Here is a 15,339-nt window from a genome sequence, read left to right as displayed (position 1 = left end):
GGAGGGGTGTGAGGTGCAGGCAGGAGGCTTGGGGAAGGGCAGGCTCCCTGCATGACCGCCCTGGTCCCACACTGTGCAGCTCCAGGAAGCGCTGTGGCTCCTGGTGGGGGGTGGGGGAGGGCTCTGCGTGTGCTTTCCTTGCTGCATCTCCAGGTACCTCCCCCGAAGCTCCCATTGGCCGCAGTTCCCTGTTCCCGGCCAATGGAAGCTGCAGCGGGCAGTGCCTGGAGGCAAGGACAACTCATGGAACCCTTTGTCCCCCACCCGAGGGCCGCAGGGACATAGTGTTGGTTGCTTCTGAGAGCGGTGTGGGGCCCCATGGCACCAAGGGGGGCAATCTCGTGGGCCAGATCCACAGCCCGGAGGGGCCGGATCCGGTCCACGGACCATAGTTTGCCCACCCCTGGTATAGAGCCAGGGATACAGTGAATTTTTAAATATGTGGGATAAAAATTATTTTAAAGTGCATACAAACAGGGGCCACACATCATTAGATTGTGGAATTTAAGCCATGAACTATATATATGTTTTTATATTAAAGGTTATTGCAGAAATATCCCATGAAATAAAGATACATGAACAACATAAAATTGACTTTGAAGGCAAATGTGAACAAAGTGGGTCCAAAAAGAGAAGAGCTTTTCTTGATATGCTTCTGAATGCAACTGATGACAAAGGAAAAAGACTGAGCTATGTGGATATTCGAGAGGAAGTGGATACTTTCATGTTTGAGGTACCCCAAAGAGCTGTAGACTTTCAGAGCTTGAGAACTGTTCCAGAACTGAAGTTTTACTCTTACTGGAACAGAATCTTTACTTTTATGATTCAGTCATAACTGTAATAGTGTCGGAGCAATGTAAGAAGAGCTTGATGCACACATTGCAGTATAGAATCTCATTCTTCAGAACAAAAAATAGAGCAAGAAATTTTCAATATTGTGAGTTGCAATATTGTGGTGGAAAGTTGCACATTTCCAAATCAGGACTGAAGTCCATTGGTAGAACTATGTGCCCAGTCCTGCAAACCATGGCACATTTGAGCAGTCTCCACTCACACCAATAGTCCCATGACTACTATGGAACTACTGCCGGGGGCCAGGGTTTGCAGGTCTGGACCCATAGGTCCTCATTCAAAGCCTATCCAAGTCAAAGGGAGTCTTTCCATTGACTTGAATGGACTTTGGAGCAGGCTGTTAGTGAGGAAGCTGTGTAATATCTACCTAGACTAGATAGATAGATACCTAGAAATATAGCAATTGCTGCACCTGATATGAATGGTCCTAATCTCTTCTCACACTGAAATCTCTCCATGCTACTAATCACATTGTTAGGTGTCTTTAGTCCCTTTTCATTACTGTTATATCCATTGTGACACAGGATAACTGGAAATGATCACATTGGGCCTGATTCACTGCTATATTGCTTGTTTTCTGCGGGTGTAAGTCTTTACTCCCAGAGGTAGTGGGATGAATTGTACCATGATCGCTATTAATCTGGAGCTTGATTGCAGAAAATTTGATTAAAATTAAGATATTGACAAAATCTGTTGCTGGTGAACATTCCCTTGTTTTTGTTAGCCTACAGTACCAGACTGGATCAGTTTTATGTTTATAACATAATTTTAGGGAAATTATATTCCTATGCCCTCTTGTGGTAATTGATGGTAATACTGTTTTTACAATCTTACGATGAAAAAGATAAGTAACTTTGTATACTTTATATTTCATTGTAAAGCAGTGAAGAAAGGTAAATGCCCCTCCAACAATTGACTGTGGGGAAAAGTAGTGACTTTAAGATTAGTATATAGTGTTTAAATTATTGTGACTGTCCAGAGAGATTTAGTGGATCAACCAGCTAATGTCTAAAAGGAAGCAATAGAAAACCTCTTCCTCAGAGTCTGAATGCAGAGGAAGACCCTTCACCCAGTCAACATAGCCTAGCTAAGTAATAGAAGAGGAATGGCAAAGAGACTTCTGCTTGTTAACATTATGATTCCCCCCCCCCCCATTTTAGTCTCCATCTATTATATTACACAACTTGCTATTTCCTGTTCAATCGTAGGTATTAGATTTTTACATGGATTCATATATTCTTACCTTTTCTTCTGTATCAGTACAGTTAGGCTACATCACTAAAATGTCCCTAATTCCTTGAATATATTTAATTTCATATTCATGAGAATAATGCAGATATGAACATCTGAGTAAATCTGTACCTTTAGGGGCATGATACAACAGCTGCTGTTATGAACTGGGCCATCTACTTACTTGGATGTCATCCTGAAGCCCAGAAGAAAGTTCACAGAGAATTGGATAAAGTGTTTGGTAAGTTTTTACTCTTTCTTTGGATGTGGGTGTAAGTTTGCACTGACAGTATATGGTTTAATAGTCTCTTCAATCTAGAGATTTATAAAGGAAAATAAAACACCTGGCCCACCACTTTACATGCTGTAACTCTTCTGTGTATAAAGATATATCAGTAGTGGTTGATTTGATGCTAAAGGAATTATGACAGATCACTTAGAGTGCAAAGTCTTTTGGGAAGGGACCATCTCTTTGTTGTATCTTTGTACAGTGCCTATCACAATGGAATCCTGGTCCATGACTTGGGCTCCTAGGTGCTACTGCAATACAAATAATCAGTAGGGCTCTGTATCTGTCCTGGAAGTCACAGATTCCATGATTTTCCATGACCTCCATGACTTCTGCAGCCGCTGGTGTGGTTGACTCCCAGGGCCGCCCAGGCGGCTGGCTCTGGGGCCAACTCCTCAGGTGGCCCTGGGGATAGCCACTCCCGCCCCAGCAGTGGCCGAAGCAGCTGGTTCCGGGGACTGCCTGCGCAGTGATCCTGTGGGTGGTGGGATCAGAGGTGGGTGGGTGGCCCTGGGGGCAGCCAGAGCAGCTGCTGCTTGGTAGCCCCTGATACCTGGTGCCACTGGCCCCTGCCCTCCCTGAGCAGTGGTCCCCTAGTCTCTTCCCAGAGCAGTGTCCCACCCTCCCAGCTAAGATTTAGTCAGAGGTATATAGTAAAAATCACAAACAGGTCACGGGCCATGTGTGATGTTCCCTTCTGGTATTATCTGAACTGGTGATTTGATAGGTCATTCCAGTCCTTGACTCTGGGAGCCAGCCTTACCCTGCTCTGCTGTGAGAACCCCCACTCCTGGGCTGTTCATGCACAGCCTTTGGCATGTAAGCTGCTCCTTGGATTGTGCAACCAAATGACATTAGCCAATATCTCCGGTCCCAGACACAACCCTAGGAACCTCCATCTTGCAGTGTCCAGTTATGAGTTCGTCAGTTTAACAAAGAAATTGATATGCACCAGGCTTGTTACTCCAAGGGGAGTCTCTGACACACTTCAGACCAAATGCACTGCTTCAAGTAGAATAAACAAACAGATTTATTAACTATAAAGATAGATTTTAAGTGATTATAAGTCAAAGCATAACAAGTTGGATTTGGTCAAATGAAATAAAAGTAAAACACATTCTAAGCTGATCTTAATACTTTCAGTGCCCCTCTAAACTTAGATGTTTCTCACCATAAGCTGGCTGGTTGTCCTTCAGCCAGGCTCTCCCCTTTGATCAGTTCTTCAATTGCTTGGTGTGGTGTCTGTAGATGGAGGTGGAAGAGAGAAGAAGAGCATGGAAAATGTCTCTCCCTTTTATCACATTCTTTCTTCCCTCTTGACTTTGGCCCCACTTCCCCTTCAGAGTCAGGTGAGCATTACCTCATCGCAGTCTGAAACTGGCCAAAGGAAGCAGGGGTGACTCACTTGAGAGTCCAAACAGATCCTTTGGTGTTGCCTAAGCCAGTGTCTTTTGTTCCTGTGAGGCTGGGCTGGGTTTGTCCCATACATGCTCTGATGAGGTATGAAGTTTTTGCCTGGGCTTGTTTTAAGCCATGAAGACACATTTTCAGCATCATAACTATATACATGAAATTACAACCTATAACATTACTATAACAACAATTACTATAACATCACTATAACAACAATGCTCAGTGCATCATGAACCTTCTGAAGACACTCGACATGGCAAACTTTGCATTGGATATCACACAGTAATTTTACAAGGATGAACATGGGTGTTTCCTCGAGGTACAAAGCATTACACCGTGAATTTGTATTTATTGCATGTGACCTGTCTGTGAATTTTACTAAAAATACCCATGATTAATAATAAGTAATAATGGTAGTTGAAGAAAATTACAAGAATAAATATTTAGACAAATGATTCAAACCCATAACTGTAACTCATGGCCCTAAAAGAGAGAAATCTCTTTAAGAGATCTGTAAAGGGTAGGAATGAGTTGTGTCTGGGTCATTGGTGCTAGGCAGATGCACAATTAACTCTCCATACTCAGAAGTTTCTGGAATTGTGGGGGGTAATTTTGGGTATACTCAATAGGTTCCCTGATACTAGACTCAAACTCCATGAGGGCTAGTAGTCATGGCAGCTCCTTTACAAAAGGCCACGTGCCTCGTGTGGGTTGGAAGAAGCTGAGCCACAGGAGCTGAAAGCAGGCTATTTTCATTAATTCTGAAGTATTTTGCAGCAGGTTTTTTTTAATTTGGATACTTAAAGTGAGTGCTTAGTTAATTAGTTAGCTGACTAGCTAACATGGCTGGCATATGAGCCCCCCCCCTTTGGGGATGCTAGCCATGTGGCCCCACCCCTTCCACATGAGGCCCCGCCCCATCACCGCTCCTATCCACCACAGCCGTGAGCTCCCCCACCTCCATAGCTGGAGGGGCCCCAGCCACCCCCAACACTGGCTTGGAGAAAGGGCAGAGCATGGGCAGGGCCAGGGCTTGGGTTAGGGGAGTCTTAGCCTTCCCTGGCCTATTATACCTGCACCCATGCTAGCTAACTGAGTGATTGCAGTAGAAGAAGAGGAACAGTCTAGTCTGCATGGATTCCAGCTGGAGGTTTCTGCAAGCAAGAGGAAAGACGATATTGCTGCAGTGCTTCTAACTCAGCAGATTGTATCTGAGACTCAGGTGAACTCAACCCTAGCTTTTGGAACTCTGAGTCTCTTCTCACTGTCTTTCTATGGGGACTGGCCTGTTCAGATTTGATTTGTTTTCTTTATTTTTGTTTATGTATAACTGCGAAGATCATGTATGTGGATTATAAAGGAGCTATGTTATGTTGTAGCAATTAAGTTGTTGTTATGACTATTATTATTATGTTTTTGTTTTTATAAAGCTGCTACTTAAGAATTAAGTTAATTCCTTTTATTCTTTTTGGACTTGAATGTGGGGAGGTTGATCTTGTGCAATCCTTGCTGAAAATACTCAGTGACTGAATTCTGGGTCTCCAGGTGCTTTTCTATGGGAGTTGGGTTCTTTTAGGCACTGGAGAAGGGCAATGATGTAAACTTTAGCTCATTCAAAGGTTACATAAGCCGAGTGGTGGAGTTGTAGTTTTGTCAGCGTTTAAGTGAGTTGGGAGCCCCTTAAGATAGCATGTGTTTTTAGTCTGATTAGGACAGATGTTTCTCACACCCCAGTTGTGATTCTAATCAGGGAACTCTGAGCGGCCTGTCACAATGGATGACTGGAAGAAGATCCAATATCTTGAGTGTGTTGTTAAAGAAGCCCTTCGGCTCTTCCCTTCTGTTCCGTCCTTTGCCCGGACCACAAGTGAAGATTGCCATATTAGTAAGTAGTAGTATTTATTTATCATTATTTTTTATTTTCACAGTGTGTAGGAGCCCCTGCCATGTACCAGGACCCATTTAGGCTAGGTACTGTACAAAGAAAGTATAAAAAGATGTTCTTTGTCCCAAAGGATTTACAATCTACATATTAGACAAGGGAGAGCAGATGGATGCAGACAGACCAATGTGGAGTACAAGAAAGCAATAAGACCCTATTGGTTAGCAGGTTAGGCTCTTATGTCAGCACAACAGCAGTCTAGACATTGTCAAGTTTTTGAAGGGCTCACTGCAAAAGAGAGTTTTTAAGGAGGAGGATGAGTTAGTTTTGTGAATGTTTATGGGTAATAGGTCTCAGCCTTTTCTGTATCCATCATTTTTAGCTATGAGAAGTATCTGCTGTCAAGGTGTTGCACAAGTAAAGAACTGTTTTTGTGCTTTGTATCCATTTACAGGAAGCCACTTACTTCACTGGCATGTTGATTCTTTTTTTGCAGAAGGATTTAAGATACCAAAAGGTACACAGGTAGTCATTGTTACTTACGCTCTGCACAGAGATCCAGAGGTTTTCCCAGACCCTGAGGAATTCAGGCCTGAGCGATTCTTTCCTGAGAATTCTAGTGGAAGGCATCCATATGCATATGTGCCCTTCTCTGCTGGATCCAGAAACTGCATTGGTACGTAGTTGATAAATGCAGAAGAGTAACAGGCCTCTGTCGGGAGGTGACACGGACCCTTAACGAAGGAAGAGATTAGTGCACCTAAGACTGGTTAGTTGACCTCCTCTCCCCATTAGACTTAAAAGAGGGTACTTGGGCCCTAAAGGGAAGGAGACCTGGTGAGCCAGAGACATGGAGTATCAGAGCTTGAGAGGAGTCAGAGACAGGAAGCAACAGGAAAGAGCTGTCAAGCATTGCTTGGGAGGGCTACATAAGACCCAGTGGATACAGCTGAGTTCTGAGGACAGCTGGAACAGAACTGCTGGTGAGAACTGACTGAAGTTGAGACCCTGATAAGCAGAAGGCTTGGGCATTGGTCCCTAGGCAAAAGGAAAGATCCAGCTTGGGCAGGGGAAGACGAGCTTGGAAGCAAGAGGATGGACTCTGGAGGGATGTTCCCTGAGCAGGGGTGGGGCCCCCAGACAGGGAGACCAGGGGAATAGAACACTGCAGGGAGCTCTCTTGTGGAACACCTGACTTGGGGGAGCCATGGGAAGAATCATGAGACTGGTCACTCTCTGGTGTATTGCCTGGAGAGTGGGCCCTGGATCAGGGGCCAAAAAGTCTGGGAATACAGTGCTGCTGTTGACTCCCAGGTAAGTAACCTGGAGGTGTTGTCCATGAAGAGGGGAATGGAAAAATAGTTGCACCTTTGTATGTTTACTGTGGGTTAGTCAAGAATAGTTTTTCTACAAGGCTTTTGGGGGAATGAATGCACTAGTATATTTGAACAAATTATTCTGAGAGGCAGGCTTTGTATTGGACACTCAGAGACTGTTTCCTGGGTGAACAAAAAGGGGAAACAGAGGCAGTGGTACCTGTCATACTGTAGCCTGCTGCTGGGGGGTGCTGTGTTGCATGCCCCAGGCAGGGTTGCCCCTTGATAGCCTTCATACTTGGTTATTGAACTTACCACAAAGTCTGGTTACATGAAGTTACCTTTGCTGCAGTACCCACAGCAGAGCTTATGCATTCAAATGGCAATGTCAATCCTGTGTGCTTAATAACTGAGGCAGAGCAGTTCTTACTGGTACCTCATTCTTCAGCCTGATGTCATATTTACATTTTCTTTCTTCCCATGAGGGTCTTCAGAGTCCACTTTGTTTCCTCCTTACTGGGACTTGATCCTCGTGTAACTCAGTGTCATGCTGACATCAGTTCTGACTCAAAAGGGCTGGACATGGTTCCCGTCAGACTTCAGAGTCACTGAGAGACACCCCAACAGCTCACTAGGGAACCGCATGAGCTACTCTTTCTCTCTTTCCCCATGGGATATGTTTTGGCGATACTATGATCCCAACCACTGGTGGACTGCAGGCTGAAGGCGAAAATTTAAGACCCCTCTACGGTCTTCTGCAGTAACTGCTGGAGCGGTCACTGAGCTCCTAAAACTTGTAAGCTTTTTAGGGAAGGGACTGTGTCTGCACTTGCTTTTCTGAAGCACCTAACTCAGTTGTGTATATTCAAAAATAAACAACTTTTGGAGAATTGTATGTGTTATATAGTTGGTATGACATCAAAGAAGCTGTCCCTTTATGGATCCTTAATCCAGAGGCACTATTCTACCACATTAACTATGATTGGTGCAGAGTATTGAGAAGAAGGCAAATGTCTGTTGTTCTGATCTCATTTCATTTTCAGGATTTCATTCCATTTTGAATAGGTTGGTCTCAATGCCAGAAGCACCATTGTTGGCAAGGCTCTCAGCAACAGCTGTTGCAACTCTTCGGTCAGCAATGCAAAATTATAGTAGACATTCTCGGGAGTCCAAATACAAATGAAGTTAATTTAAAAACAAACAAACCCAAAACAAACAAACAAAGATTAAGAATAAAGATTACTCTTTATTCTTAATCAGATCTTTGCACATTGAAAGGGGAACTAACTTATCATCATCAGGCTAATTATTGTTTCTAGTGCACCCAAATTGTTTTAGGTGTTTTACAGGTATAAAGATTCCTCCCTAGGCAGCTTGCCGTCTGAATAGACAATATACAGAGAAGGGGTTGAGGGAAGGGAGAAAGACACTGTTAGAGTTCAGGGCAACTGCACATGTTTTTTCCCCCTTATGACCTATTCTAGGCTGCCAGCTCCTCAGCTATCACATCTCTGGGGTGGAGACTCATGACTCTCTCCCTCCTGACCAAGGTTTTTCCAGGTTGCAGAGTTCCCTGCCTACTGTGAATTTCCCAGCAACTTGGACTGCCTAAGCAGAGCTGCTTTGATTTTCTCCTCAGAGACTATAAACAGCAAAATGACCCACCGTTATAAGTTATTACACAGCTTTTTCTAAGCAAGTATACTTTTTCTTAAGATAAAAGCATTACAGAGAAAACATAATAAAAACAAAAAAAGAACCTACACATGTGCTAAAAAACTTATCAAAGATTATCCCCATCTCCTCCAGGGCTCTGGTTGGTGTCAGTCCTTCCAATCCTTCCCTAAGAACTGGGCCCTTCCCGTGAACAGCAGGTCCTGTCTGATTGCTGGATCAGAAAGAAGGCCCTGAGTCAGTTTAAATTCAGACTATTCATCCAAAAGTCCTTTCTTTGTCTGTTGGCCTCTGGAGAATCCAGTCTGAACTAGTATATGCGGGCCTCTCCAGGTGGTGGTAACTCACTGGAGGCTTTAGTATCTGAGTGAATTTGCCTTATCACCTTGTTCTTAGTTCCTAGAGGGGCTGTAGTTACCTCTCCTGTGGAATTACATACAATTCCTAGCCCAGAATGATACATGCACTTAATACAGTAACATCTCCTAAAGATATTGCAGGAAACTGCCATAGCTCTCACAGACAGCACAACACAACTTTTAAAATCCTCTGCGTCTTTCCATATAATCTTTGGCTAACTGTCCAGTCTGTGACACTTGTCAATTTGCTTAATTCCTCTTCCTTTTTATTTCTATTTTCTCCCTCCTCCACTTTTCTCTTAAACCTTTGCTTTGTTTAATTTATCCCCTCCCTATTTCACCAGCACACTCTACTTTTAGGATAAAAACAAAATCAACAAAGATGTCATTTTTCTGTCTATGTGTGCTCTTCCTCTTCCTGCTGTCCATGTGCTGTGATCCTGCAGCTGAGCCCTTCTCCTCCTCATCCTCATTTAGGCCTATATGTGACATAACAGGGTCACATTTTGTATTAGCTTTTCCTCCATGATACAAGGAGCTGTTCCTCCATGATACAACTTTAAGCTCCTCTTGCTTGGAGGCCCTGCATATTTTAAAGCTGATTCTTTCCTGCTGTAGATATGGAAGGAAACAGATCTATCACAAATCCCATTCTTGGTAACATTTTTACTATCCTGAATTTTTTCATATTGTCTATAATCTTTGACTACAGATGAACAGTTATTCCTATGCTGCATTTTGTGGGAAATCTTTTAAGTGTAATTATGAGGACTGTTAGTACTAAATTACTATTGTTTATGTTCCAATTTAACCTGAAGGCCAGCGCTTTGCACAGATGGAAGAGAAAGCTGTTCTAGCCATCATCCTACGGCACTTTTGGGTGGAGACAAGTCAAAAGAGAGAAGAACTTGGTTTGGTCTCAGAACTAATTCTTCGCCCAAATAAGGGCATCTGGATCCAGCTGAAGAGGAGAAGAGAGAGTGTATCATAAGAAGAAAGTTCACAAGGATTTGAGATCCTAAAATATGTGCTCAGTAATATCCTGTAGTTCACTGATCTTTGATCACACAAAAAGATTTAAAAGAATTGTAAATATATCAAAATATTTCAGAACCTCTAGGTCTTTTGTACTATAAATATTTATCTCAGGATATGATCCTTCCCTCCTGTTCAATTGGCTCACGATGTCTCAGAAAGTAGCGTTGACATCTGAACATCTTATATCCTTACTAACCATTGTCTTGGCACTTTATATCACTTTCTCTGAGACCACCATTCATGTTGCTCCATGAAATGGTCAGCTGACTGACTTCTCCTCCTTGATGAAAAGTTGCAGAACATATCCAGCTTACACTCTCCCAAGGGTGAGTGTATGAAGGTGGTCTTCCATCCATAGTCTCTTAATTGCCAACACAAGGTACTGTTACAGTCTTCATTAGAATATTTTTGGTGGACAACTCCGTAGCTTATGTAAGAGAAATCAGACAACTATAGTTCTTGCATGGAACTGTAGCCTTGACACACTAAATGTAGAAAACTATATGTGAATTTGGAGCTATCTGAAAAGAATGAGCCAGATCCTGAGCTGGTGTGAATCAGCTTAGCTCTATGGTCTATAGTGTTGCTGTGTGAGTTTTCACCAGCTCAGGATCTGGTTCAGTGTATTTGGTGATTATTCATCCAACATTGTTTTTTGTTGTTATTGAGTTCATTCTGCAATTTATGGCATGTCCCAAACTCTCCTCTCACTTAAAGCAGTGCAATTTTACTGGCTTCATTAGAGTTATCTCTGTGTGAATGAGTGGAGAATTTCACAAATGACTTCCAGTGTGCCTATTGGAGGGAGAGAAATATATTTTCCAAAATGTACGTTTTTCACAGTTATCTTTGAATGTTATTGCGGCCTTGATTGTCAGATTAATTTGTAACATAACTTGTATTATACAGTATGATATAATACATTCATCTAACAGTCAAATCTGGTTGAGATTTATGTAAACCTCTGTACTTTAAATGATACTGACGTCCTTTACAAATAGTTATAAATTAGGAGAATGGATTTTTTGTTCAGTTTCTGGCACTTGGCTCACAAAAGCAATCAGTAGATGGGCTTCTTTCCTTAGGAGAAAAAGAAAATCGAGGTAGCTTGGATGCTAAGCTACCTCCCTTAATAGAGCAGTTACACTAGCACAAGGTGGATCTGTGTTTGCCTGCACAAAGTGAGAAATTTGGTTGCCAGCACAAATAATTGTAACAATTTGACATTCAGGGTCAAAGTCCGCTTTGAGATCCAACCCCGGTCCAAATCCTACTTGAGTCAGTTGGTGCTACACCTAGTAATTGAGAATAGAATTTGACCCACAGCCATAGATTGCTGCTAGTCTCACAGAATGGACAAAGAGCTGACACAGAAGTGAAATATCATGACAATTTATGATGACTGTGTACTGTGGGGCTGGGCAGAAAGCTCTTCTTTCTCTCCCCAATTCCATGCAGCACAAACATGATTGGCTGTGGGGGGAGTGTCCCTCAAAAACAAGGACACTGAATTAACTCTGAAAGGGTTTTAGCCAATGACCAGACAGGAGGTGGGATGATTCATCAGCCTGGGAAGATTTAGAGAAGGAATAAAGAAGAAGCTGGCCAGTAAGCGGTAGCCCTGTGCTGGGGCAAAGAGAGAGACTGAACCTGGAGCTGCTTGGAGGGGAGCCAATTGCTTGCAAAAGAGGACTTTCATAAATGCACAGCCTGGAGTTCACAGGACAATTGAGACCACTATTCTGAGCGCACAGATTGGACTGACCCAAAGGGGAGAGGGTGGGATTGCATTGGCATGGGGCAGAGAGTCTGTGTGTGTCTAGCCAGCTAGTAGGGGAGGAGCTGTGGCTCTGTCGGGGCAAGAAAGTCTGTATAACCCCTACTAGAGATCCTGACCTAGGTCTTCTCCTGGTTTGCTTGGGTTAGATAACTATTGTTCTATTTTAAGTGTAGTTCATATTCCAGCTCTGATCCCTTTTGTGTTTGTGCAGAGGTGTGTGGCTGGGACCTGGGACCCCTCTCCCAGTTGTTGCAATCCCCCACCTTACAATACTTTCAGATAGGAAATACTGGTAATGTATTTAATGTTCCTAACCTTGGTATATTTTTAGCTATCTGGACAATATACATTATTTGTCAATAAAGTTTATTAGTTAAAGCTATTTTTAAACTGAAGAAATATTACATAGTGAACAGTTCCATGTGAAAACATAGTGGTGATGTTACAAAATGGAGAGATTAAAAATGCAAGAGAGACACTTAATACGTTGTTGCCCTACAGTGTTGTGAATTTGTTTATAAAATGTTGAATTTGCTACATTGTTCCCTAGATCAATAAAACAATATATTCTTAAAAAATCTGTTTGTACTGTGACTCTTAATGCAATGATTTAATATTTTTCTAATTACAGATATCTTTGAGAAATGCAAATACAAGTAAATACATACTGTGTGTATAGTCGCGCAAGCCAGAAATTGAAAAATGTCTATGAACGACTCAGAAGATTAATTGTTTCTAATATGAAATTCAGAGGTCACATCCACTCTTTTTCCTAGAGCTGGTCAAATTATTTACAAGCCACTTTTTGAATTATTTCATGAACAAAAATAGCAAGTTCAGCTTGCTGTTGTATTCAGACAGGTGCTGAGGTTTTGTGAAAATGTTAATATCTGAATAGTTAAAATTTTTATGTTTTTTAGCACAAATAATCATTCTTTAAAAAATTTGTGCTAGAAATGCTTGGGATGAAATTTGTACAAAGAAATTATTCACTGAATACCTGTGACACAGAATTACATTTAGTCAATTCAAAGGTTTGTAAATTAGGGAAAGGTGTTGCAGTGGCTTAGTGCTTGCAGCCATTGTCTCAGCTTTCCCCTTGCTAGTTGGGTAGTTTACCCATCCAGCTAAACCAAAAACTCCACTCCTTCCATGTCAACAAGTTTAAAAAAAAATTTTCTTTCCCAGTCTTTACCTAGGGTGCAGGTTTTTTTCTCCTCATGGTGGAACTGGACATGATGGGCAGAAACTTGGGCAGCTAAATATGCAGATGCCCATTCAGGGGCTCAAGCCCTTCTGCCTCTTTGTCCAAGGCCATTCCTTCACCGTGCTCAAACTTTCTCCTGTACTGGGCTTCCAATACAAATTCTCAGTCAACAATATTTCCACTGATACATAAATCCAACAGTTCTCTTCCTAGGCTTTCACAGGCCAACCCAGTGCCTCTCTTGGGTTCTTTATCCTTTTGTCTGTGAGTGGAGCAAGGTAGAGCTCCTGCTCCTTCCACATACCTCCCTGTTCTGACGAAAAAGCAGCTTGTTTGTATTCTGGTCCCGTTTTCCAGCATTTTTAACTATGGTACTTTTATGACTTCTATTACAATAGTATCGGAGTGCCTTAGAATCTTTTGATCTATTTATACTCACACACCCCTGGGAAGCAGGAAAGTACTGTTAGTCTCATTTTATGAATGGGGATTGATGCATAGAAAGGCTAATGGCTAGATCCACAAAGGGATTTAGGTGCCTAACTTCCATGTAAGGCACTTAAATCCAAAAGTGAGCTGCTCAAAACCCCTGCTAGGGTTCTGCTAACCCTGTAGGTGCCTAAACTCCCTGGATACTTAATTTTCTGCAGGTGAGCATTGAGTGCTGCCTCAGTCCTGATGCTCAGCATATAGCTCATGCCTAAACCCTAGCTGAATTCTGAAACTCTGCATTCCCCCACTTATCTTGCCTGGGGGCCCTCAGTCTGGTAAGTGTCTCAGAGCAAGCTTACTGGATTGAGCTCTGCACAAAGCACAACCAGAAGAAGTGGTTCCACTGATCCATGATGTGGGAGGCTGTTGGCCAAATCCCTCCTCTGCCTGATTCACTGGGCCAGAGTGTAAGAGCAAGAATCATTCTAGCCCAAGGTTAGGGCAGCCAAGACCACACAGGGAGTCTGTGGCAGAGTAGGCTAGGGATAATAGGCTATTTCTTCCCATAGCCTATAATCCAATGGTCCCTCTGGGATGTACAACCTCCAGAATGCCATTGTTTTGGGTGAAACAGAATACTGCTGCACACCTGTGGTCTGTTTGTAAAAGGCCATGTGTCTCATTACAGGAGTAAATTAGTGAAGGAAAGGAAAGTCACTGGGCATAGAGGTAGTAGACCAGGGGTCAGCAACGTTTCAGAAGTGGTGTGCCGAGTCTTCATTTATTCATTTTATTTAAGGTTTTGCATTCCAGTAATACATTTTAATGTTTTTAGAAGGTGTCTTTCTGTAAATCTATAATATATAACTAAACGATTGTTGTATGTAAAGTAAATAAGGTTTTTAAAATGTTTAAGAAGTTTCATTTAAAATTAAATTAAAATGCAAAATCTCCAGGACTGGTGGCTGGGACCCGGGCAGGGTGAGTGCCACTGAAAATCAGCTCGTGTGTCACCTTTGGCACGTGTGCCATAGGTTGCCTACCCCTGTAGTAGAGTATCAACCACAGAGAGAAATGAAAAGGTCCCAATGCAGAAGCCAATAGTAAGGAAGTGGTTAAGAAAGAGGATGTTGGGAGGCATAACAAGTGAGAAAAAACAGTAGGGAAAATTGAGTTTGGAGACACAGGCGGAGTAGCTGATGGAGAGCCTTTTGAAAATTAGGAATTTGAATATATGTTTGAGACAGCAGATTGCAGTTCCCCTAACTGAAAAGGGTACCAGTTTCTACTTGTGATACCACAATTTGTGATAAAAGGAAAGAAATATCAGACATGAGTCTCTCCTCAATTACACCAGATTTACACCAGTGTAACTCACTTGGGCTCGAGTCACCATTTCACAATCACGCATATAATTGTAAGATTCATACTTAAGTGAGGAGAGATCACGCCTATTTCCTGGGGTGGGGGCAAAGAGGGAAGAACAGAACAGAGGAAGGGGGATTCTCTTTTGCCTAGGCCCTGAAGATTTCCTTAAACATAAATCTTCATTAGTTTGTGCAGGGCCCCACACTATGCAGAAGATTTGACTATTGCGAAACAGGGATTAGACATTTATTAAAAAAGGGACAGATTCTCAGCAGGTGTAAACTGCTGTAGCTACATCGACTTCACTGGAGTGCTACCACTTTACATCAGCTAAAGATCTGGTCCAAAGACAGAAACAATGTTGACATTGTGAGTACCCATTAAAGTAAATATTCAAGTCAGGCAAACATTGCATGCAAAATATTTAACACAACTGGAAGTGCTGGTTTTTACCCTAGCAGAGCACGCACATTATCCAGCCAGCCAGAATTACTCACAC

General features: G+C 42.4%; 1 pseudogene; it reads left to right on the top strand.

Annotated features, from left to right (window-relative positions):
- Positions 1 to 10,006, top strand: part of LOC115652669 — a 32,033-nt pseudogene extending 22,027 nt beyond the window's left edge.
- Positions 10,007 to 15,339: the final 5,333 nt, after the last annotated feature.

Source organism: Gopherus evgoodei, chromosome 5 (assembly GCF_007399415.2).
Source record: "Gopherus evgoodei ecotype Sinaloan lineage chromosome 5, rGopEvg1_v1.p, whole genome shotgun sequence".
Taxonomy (NCBI): Eukaryota; Metazoa; Chordata; order Testudines; family Testudinidae; genus Gopherus; species Gopherus evgoodei.
Note: the sequence above shows the minus strand (reverse complement) of the source record. Positions and strands in the feature narration are given on the sequence as shown.